This window comes from Pelophylax lessonae, assembly GCF_965119305.1.
Source record: "Pelophylax lessonae genome assembly, chromosome: 5".
Lineage (NCBI taxonomy): Eukaryota > Metazoa > Chordata > Amphibia > Anura > Ranidae > Pelophylax > Pelophylax lessonae.
Genome location: NC_138772.1, coordinates 13,721,369 through 13,730,837, shown reverse-complemented (window position 1 = coordinate 13,730,837; position 9,469 = coordinate 13,721,369).

The following is a 9,469-nucleotide window of genomic DNA, read 5'->3' as shown; positions in this document are numbered from 1 at the left end:
ATCAGTGGGAAGAGCCCCAGGCTTGAAGGTAAGGGCCCTGTCCAGGAGTCCGGGGGGCCCTTCATGGTTTATTGCACCGGGCCCTGAAGGTTCTATTTACGTCTCAGCTGTATATTGTGTCAGTAGAGCAATAGACGTCAGTAGTGCAGTGTCAGTAGGGCAGACATTGGTGTCAGTAGGGCAGTGGATGGTGTCAGCAGTTTTTTATTTTAATTATTTTGTATTTTTTTTAAATAATTTTTTACATGATTATTTTTATTATTTTCTTACAATTTCTTTAGGAGCCCCATTGACCACTTGCCGATCGACCACCACATATATACCACGGCAGGCTGGCTTGGCTGCGTGGATCGCCGTATCTGTGTGGCGATCCGGGGGAGCAATCCTGGGGATGTGCACGTGCCGATGGAGGCGCGCGTACCCCCATTCAACAGTGGGAAAGCTGATTCACGGGCCGGCGGGCGCGATTGCTGCTGGGCACCCGCGATCACTCACCTGTAAACACAGCAGACCGTTGTTCTCTCTGGAATCAGCACAGAGCACCTGTGATCCTTCTATATAGGAACACAGGTCTCTGTGTAGATTCCACAAGCCCATCCCCCTCACAGTTAGAAAGCACCCCCTAGGAATACATTTACCCTTTGATCACCCCTAGGTTAACCCCTTCCCTGCCAGTGTCATTAGTACAGTAACCGTGCATAATATTTAGCACTGGTTACTGTAGTAATATCACTGGTCCCCCAAAGGTGTCAAAAATGTCAGGTAATGGCACCTCAATCTGGGCGCGATTTTGCCGCGATTGTCGCCCAATGAATTGCGGTAAAATCATGCAAACAGAATTGCGGGACGCTTGATGCCCAAAAGAAGTTGATTCTGTTTGCGCGATTTTACCACGATTCATTGGGCGACAATCGCGGCAAAATCACGCCGAGTTTGGGGTGCCATTGCAAGTCATGGGAATCGTTAAGGCGTCCCACGACTTGCAGTGGTTTGGAATCGTGGGCAGAATCGTGGCAATTCTGCCCCCGATCCGAAACGCCTATATGTGAATAGAGCCTAAAAGTAGAGTCTCAGTTAAGAATGGACAAAGAAGCGATCAGTACCAATCACTCACTGTTGATAAATATCATATTTCCTGGCCATTTCCCTGCTACCCATCCTGAAATGGTAAGGGGCAGGGTCCCAGGGGAGCACACAGGGGGGCTTAGGGAGCAGAATAAAGAGGTACAGGAGAAGCATGGGGGTGGCATATATTGGTACCAATATTTTCCTCTTGTGGTAGCTGAATGCCGGCGGGAGGGAGAAGAGAAGCAGAAGCAGATTGGCTCCACCAGATTAGGGTGTGCCCAGACACACCTGGCACAACCCCTTCCTATGCAGGCAGTGAGACATTTCCTGGTCCGCAGCTGCACAGACCAGGAAATGTCTCAATGGCTGTGATTGGCGGTGTACAGTGTAGGCTTCCTGGCGGGATCGGGCGGATAGGTTGGGACTAGGATCCCGAACGCACCAGAGCACATCTCTACTGGCTTCACTCCTCATACCCCCCTCGCCCCATTTATTCACTGTCCAGCGCAGCTGAGGCTGCAGAGAAAGGCGTGTGTGTCTGAGCTTTGGGGTGCACACCCTAATGCAATAGTCTGCGCACATCTTTTGCAGCGTACTAAGTTCTCCTGTACAATGCGTTCGGGTGGCATTCAATAAACGGCGCCTCACACACGATCCTTTTTAGCACGTGTTGCCACAGCACATACGTGTGAACGGCCAATGCTTCAGGATAGATGAATAAATGAACGCAGTGAGTGATCTGTACTGATAGTTCCTGTGTTCATTCCTAATTGAAGCATAGTATACTATTTACTATGCTTCAGTTTGTGAATAAACAGCAAGCTTCTCAACACAGAGTTGGGAGGATGAAATTGTCCAAAATGTCTTGGTATGCCGACCCTTTATACGACATGGATAAGCAAGTTTGGGGAGGAGGAACTTGACTGGCCTGTTTTATGAGGTTGAGGTGCAGGCCAGTCAAGTTCCTCCACCTCAAACTCACTCATCCATGTCTTTATGGACCTTGCTTTGTACACTGGTGTGCAGTCATGTTGGAACAGGAAGGGGCCATCCCCAAACTGTTCCCACAATGTTGGGAGAATGAAATTGTCCAAAATGTCTTGGTGTGCTGAAGCCTTAAGAGGTCCCTTCACTGGAACTAAGGGGCCAAACCCAACCCCTGAAAAACAACCCCACATCATAATCCCCCCTCCACCAAATGATCTGGACCAGTGCACAAAGCAAGGTCCATAAAAACATACATGAGCGAGTTTGGGGTGGAGGAAGTTGACTGACCTGGACAGAGTCCTGACCTCAACCCAATAGAACATCTTTGGGGTGAATTAGAGCGCAGACTGCAAGCCAGGCTTTCTCATCCAACATCAGTGCCTGACCTCACAATTGCGCTTCTGGAAGAATGGTCAAACATTCCCATAGACACTCCTAAACCTTGTGGACAGTCTTCCCAGAAGAGTTGAAGCTGTTATAGCTGCAAAGGGTGGCCCAACTCAATATTGAACCCTACGGACTAAGACTGGGATGCCATTAAAGTTCATGTGTGTGCATACCTCCCAACCGTCCCGGATTCCGCGGGACTGTCCCGCAATTTGGCGGGAGTCCCGCGGTCCCGGGAGCCGGGCTGAAGTCCCGGAAAATGTGGCCGGCCATCTCTTCTCCCCCCTCCTCCTCCCAGCTCCGCCTCCCTGCCTCTCTCAGCGCCGCTGCGCCGGCCGCGATCGCTGCAGCGGGGGACAATCAGAGGAACATGTCAGGGGAAGATAACTCTTCCAGAGAGTAGACAGATGCAGATCGCAGAGACCTCAAATCCCGGGTCCCGCTGCACCCGCCCGCAGGTCCTGCTCGGCACTTCCTGTAATCATCATCATGTGTCAGGGGAAGATAACTCCGCGGCCGCCTGACACAGTCTGTAGTTAATGCTGCAGCGGGCTGTCTTCACTCCTGTACTTTTTAACTACCGTCTGTGTCAGGCGGCCGCGGAGTTATCTTCCCCTGACACATGATGATGATTACAGGAAGTGCCGTGCAGGACCTGCAGGCGGGTGCAGTGGGACCCGGGAGTTGAGGTCTCTGCGATCTGCATCTGTCTACTCTCTGGATTTCCCTGTCTCCCGAGAGGTTAGTGTCCTTTTTGGAACTCCCTACCTCTTGCTGCGATGCGAGGGGGGGTTGTAAATGGAGCTGGGGTGAATGGATGTACCTGGGGAGGGATTTAACCGGGGGGGAGGGACCTGGGGGAGGGATTTAGCCAGGGGGTTGTATGGAGCTTGGGTGGGCATTTGGGGTGGATGGATGGAGGGATTTAACCAGGGGAGGCTGTATGGAACTGGGGGGGGGGGTATGTTTGGAGCTGGGGTGGGTGGATGGATGGAGGGATTTAACCAGGGGGGGGGGGCTGTATGGAACTGGGGTGGATGTAGCTGGGGGGGTTGTTTGTAGCTGGGGTGGATGGATGGATGGAGGGATTTAACCGGGGGGCTGTATGGAACTGGGGTGGATGTAGCTGGGGGGGGGTTTGTTTGGAGCTGGGGTGGATGGAGGGATTTAACCAGGGGGGGGGCTGTATGGAACTGGGGTGGATGTAGCTGGGGGGGGTTGTTTGGAGCTGGGGTGGATGGAGGGATTTAACCAGGGGGGGGGCTGTATGGAACTGGGGTGGATGTAGCTGGGGGGGGTTTGTTTGGAGCTGGGGTGGATGGATGGATGGAGGGATTTAACCAGGGGGGGCTGTATGGAACTGGGGTGGATGTAGCTGGGGGGGTGGATGGACCTGGGGGAGGGATTTAGCCAGGGGGGTGTATGGAGCTCGGGTGGGCGATGTAGCTGGGGGGGGTTGTATGGACCTGGGGGGATGGATGGACCTAGGGGAGGGATTTAGCCGGGAGGGTGGATGTAGCTGGGGTGGTGGATGGACCGGGGGAGATGTGTGGAGCTGGGGTGGGCATTTGGGGTGGATAGAGCTGGGGGAGGGATGTAGCTGGGGGGGGGGTGGATGGACCTGGGGGAGGTATTTAACCGGGGGGGGGGGGGTGTATGGAGCTGGGGTGGATGTAGCTGGGGGGGTGTATGGACTTGGGGGATGGATCAACCTGGGGAAGGAGGGATTTAGCCAGGGAGGTGTATGGAGCTTGGGTGGGCATTTGGGGAGGATGTAGCTGGGGGGGTGGATGGACGGACCTAGGGGAGGGATTTAGCCGGGAGGGTGTATGGAGCTGGGGTGGGCATTTGGGGTGGATGTAGCTGGGGGAGGGATGTAGCTGGGGGGGGGTGGATGGACCGGGGGGGATGTGTGGAGCTGGGGTGGGCATTTGGGGTGGATAGAGCTGGGGGAGGGATGTAGCTGGGGGGGGGTGGATGGACCTGGGGAGGTATTTAGCCAGGGGGGGGGTGTATGGAGCTGGGGGGTAGATGGAGCTTTGTTGGGTATTTGGGGTATATGGAGCTGGGGTGGGTGTTTGGGATGGATAGAGCTGGGATGGCAGGTTGGGAAGGGGGTGAATGTAGCTGGGGGGGGTGGAATGAGCTGACGGAGGGATGTAGCTAGGGGAGGGGTGTATGGAGCTTGGGGTGGGCATTTGGGGTGTATGGAGCTGGGGTGGGCATTTGCGGTGGATGGAGCTGGGGGGGTGGATGGAGCTGGGGGGGGGGGTGTAGGGAGCAGGGGTGGGCATTTGGTGTGTATGGAGCTGGGGGGTAGATGGAGCTTTGTTGGGCATTTGGGGTATATGGAGCTGGGGTGGGTGTTTGGGATGGATAGAGCCGGGACGGGAGGTTGGTAAGGGGGTGAATGTAGCTGGGGGGGGGTGGATGGAGTTTGGGGAGGGATGTATGGACCTGGGGTGGGCATTTGGGGTGGATGGAGCTGGGGGGGTGGATGGAGCTGGGATGGGCATTTGGGGTGTATAGAGCTGGGGGGGTGGATGGTGCAGAGTCCGACCCCTGCATTCTGTACATTACACTCCTGTCCCCTGCGCTCTGCACATTACATACTCCTGTCTCCTGCATTCTGCACATTACATACTCCTGTCTCCTGCATTCTGTACATTACATACTCCTGTCTCCTGCATTCTGTACATTACATACTCCTGTCTCCTGCATTCTGTACATTACATACTCCTGTCTCCTGCATTCTATACATTACATACTCCTGTCTCCTGCATTCTGTACATTACACACTCCTGTCTCCTGCATTCTGTACATTACACACTCCTGTCTCCTGCATTCTGCACATTACATACTCCTGTCTCCTGCATTCTATACATTACATACTTCTGTCTCCTGCATTCTGCACATTACATACTCCTGTCTCCTGCATTCTATACATTACATACTCCTGTCTCCTGCATTCTATACATTACATACTCCTGTCTCCTGCATTCTGCACATTACATACTCCTGTCTCCTGCATTCTGTACATTACATACTCCTGTCTCCTGCATTCTATACATTACATACTCCTGTCTCCTGCATTCTGCACATTACATACTCCTGTCTCCTGCATTCTGTACATTACATACTCCTGTCTCCTGCATTCTATACATTACATACTCCTGTCTCCTGCATTTTGTACATTTCACTCTCCTGCACTATATACACAATACTGTACATTATATACTTCTCACCAAAGTCTTCATTGTCCCAACAGTTGCTGGTTGCTATGCAGTCTCTGACTATTTTAATGAAGTTCTTCTTTAAGGTAGGCTGAGCAATCAAAGCTTATTTTATGAGTACTAGGAAGTCTGAGTTTTGTTTACCCTATCCCTTAAGCCCCTCCCACTGCTACGCAATTGGCCACACCCACGATTTGCAGGTTGTATTCCTCATTTAGTGTCCCTCATTGCGAAGTTCAAAAGTTGGGAGGTATGTGTGTGTAAAGGCAGGTGTCCCAATACTTTTGGTAATAAAGTGTATATTATAAATGCCCATCAGACCCTCACCTCAAGGAGTTTATAACCTAAGGTCCCTTTCTCACATTCTAATTTAGACAGGAGCCAATTAACCCACCATGAAGATGGTGTCCTGCTTTGGATACAAGACAAGGATCCCAGTGCTGCAAGGCAGAAGGGCTAACCAGCAAGCTACTGTGCCTTTACATCAATATCTTGGTTACCTTCATAGGTGTGCGCACAGGGTGTGCCGGATGTGCCTGGGCACACCCTGATCACCCTGTGCTGTGCTGATTCCCCCTGCTTCCTGGCCCCCCCTGTCTCCCCCCTGCAGTGCTGCCAGCTTCCCTCCTCTCCTCTCCCACCCGCTGCTGCGGGGGATGTTTCAGGATAGATGAATAAATGAACACAGTGAGTGATCTGTACTGATAGCTCCTGTGTTCATTCTTAACTGAAGCATAGTATACGATTTACTAAGCTTCAGTTTGTGAATGAACAGCAAGCCGCTCAACACAGAGCACTGCCCATTCATTCACTGTCCCGTGCAGCTGAGGCTGCAGAGAAAGGGACTGGGGAAGCTCTGTCCTCAGTACCTTTCTCTCTGTTTAGACCCTTCATATTTCACCAAAGCCCCCCTATGAGGCACCTAAAGAAATTGTAAAATAATAAAAATAATAAAAATAAAAACTACTGACACCGTCCACAGCGCTACTGACACCAATCTTTGCTCTGCTGACTCCGTCCACTGCCCTACTGATATATAGGCATGTGTGTTTGTGCTCTGGGGTACACCCTAATGCACAGGTGTCAAACACAAGGCCCGTGGGCCGAATCCGGCCCTCCAGGCCATTTCATGTGGCCCTTGCCCCTTTCCTGCAGCTGCTGCATCTCCCTCATCTCTGCCCCCACCTTGTCTCAGCAGACGGCAGCAGAGAGGACAGAACTCCTCTGCCAGATCCTGTGCTTCCCCCTGCAGCTGCAGAGAGGAACCCCCCTCCCAACTCAGCAGTTGGCAGCAGAGAGGAGGACACAACTCCTCCTATGGATCCTGCACCTCTCTATGCAACCGAAGCACCCTATCCTCTCCACCTCCACTGGTCTCAGCATTCAGCAGACTCCGGCAGCTGACTCCAGCCCTCCTCCAGACCCTGCGGTTGCTGCTTCCCAGCTCTGCTTCCAGCTTCTTCCCAGCAGCAGCACATGGTAAAGGGGATGCACTGTGATGTAAGGGAAGGTGGGGACTTCAGACTCCTGATAGTGGTGGGCTACAGATAGAACTGGCCCTCTGAGGGTGGCCATAATGGTGATGCGGCCCGCAATGAAATTGAGTTTGACACCCCTGCCCTAATGCAAAAGGGTGCGCACACCAATGGTTTCTGCACATTCATATCTGGGAATATACTGTATTCAGCAGATCTTTCAATGAAAGTAACACTGGGCCTAATTCACTATAGCGCCTAGTCGGCAAATGGGTGAACAAATGGTCACAAACCACTAAAACTAGTCAGAAACCAGGGGCGTAACTACAGGGGTTGCAGGGGTTGCAATTGCAACCGGGCCCCATGCTCCAGGCCTGTGCGGCTCCCCTGTACACCCGGATAGGAGGGGGGGGCGGGGGCAGCCCGCCCTCCTCCTGTAGCTGCAGGAGGAAAATGGAGGAGATTGGTTCCTCTGTATGCTGCCCCCGCCACTCCTCCTATCCATTTCACTTGTGTTCTGCTGTCTCTGGACCCCTGTGTGCTCCCCTGGTCCCCCACCCCACTGTGCTGCCTCCCCCCCCACTGTGCTCCCTCCCCTCTCCTGCCGGCTGCTGCAGGGGATGTGTCACAATAGAGAACCAGGAAGGGGTCAGTAAATATGTAATTTACCAGCTCCTTCCTTTTCTGAATGGACAGAGTCATAGTCAGTGACATTGTAAAAAAATAAAATAAAATGATAAAAAATAATACAATTAAAATACCAAAAAATAAAAACTACTGACACCAGTGGGTGAACTTCCAGGATCGCAAAGGTCACACTTGCAACCGGGCCCTGGCATTCCACCACCGTGGGGGGGGCCCCAAGATGGCAGGAAGGGGGCCCACTGCAGAACTTGTGAAAGGGTCCCGCTGCTGGACCGTAATAAAGGGCCCTGCAACTAGAGTAAAGGGCCCCAGGATCAGTGTACATGTGTACCCGCATTGAATACATATACATCACTAAGCATACGGGTGCCTAATACCACTCAATATTCCAAAAGGACAATCTGTAACTTTCCTTCACAAATTCCACTGGCAGATATCAGTCATTATTCAGGAAGATGGATTCGAACAGTGCCGGCCCGTTCATTCTGGGCGCAGGGGCGCCGCCCCCCCCCCCCCCCCCCCATCCATGCGTCCGGCCCCCTAATCTACATGCAGGGCGCCGGACGCATGGATCCTAATAGGGGATTTTTTTTTTTTTTTTTTTTTTTTAAGCACGTGATTAGAGCCAGAGGCTCTAATAGGCTTCAAAAAAGGGTGGACTTGGGGCGCAGAGCACTGCGCCCTGAGCCCACCCAGTTGTATGACAATAGCGAATGAAGTCCCCTTTCATGATTGGCTGAAAAGAGAAGCGATTTTACTGGCCATTGGCCAGGAAGAGGGAGGAGACGTACGGTCGGAGGAGAATCACAGACGCTCGGGGTAGGAGGAGGTAAGGATGCTGGCTGGCTGTCCCGCGGGGGTGGTGGATTTGCCGGCCGTCCCGCGGGGGGGGGTTGGCTTTGCTGCCTCCCCCAAAATGATCATGCACCAGCCGCCACTGGATTCAAATCAATAGTAGAAGATGGTGGTAAGGCAGCTCCAATGCTTGACATCTGTTTAAGGCTCAGGCTCGACATGTTTTGTGCTTTGTGCAGTCCAGAGAGGGCTCCCCCCCCCCCCCCAGCACGTCCACCATTAAATTCCCTATAGGTCACATAAATCAGGGACCATCTAAATCAGTAGTCGTGCTAGAAGCAGGAGAATTGCTCATGGAAATAATGTTTAGAGCTTAATCTCATAGATTAAATCGTTTCTAAACATGTGATATATGCAGGGCTGCTGATAGAAATCGCAGGGCCCTGTACAGACTACCTGACAGACCCCCCCCCCCCCCCCAAGAAAGAATTAAAGATATATTTAGTTAAAAATCACAATTTAACCATTCTTAGCAGACATAAATACAGACCGTGGTGGCCCGTCCATTAGGGGCTCAGGGGCGCCGATCCCCCCATCCATGCGTCCGACCCCCTAATCTACATGCAGGGCGCCGGACGCATGGATTCCAACGGGGGATTTTTTTTTTTTTTTTTTTAAGCACATGATTAGAGCCAGAGGCTATCATAGGCTTCAGAAAAAGGGTGGGCTCGGGGCGCTGTGACCCGAGCCCACCCAGTTGTGTGACAATAGCAAATGAATAAATATAAATAATCTTTTAAAAATAAAAAAATAAAAAACATATAAATAATCTTTTAAATCTTTTATTTTATATATATATATATATATATATATATATAT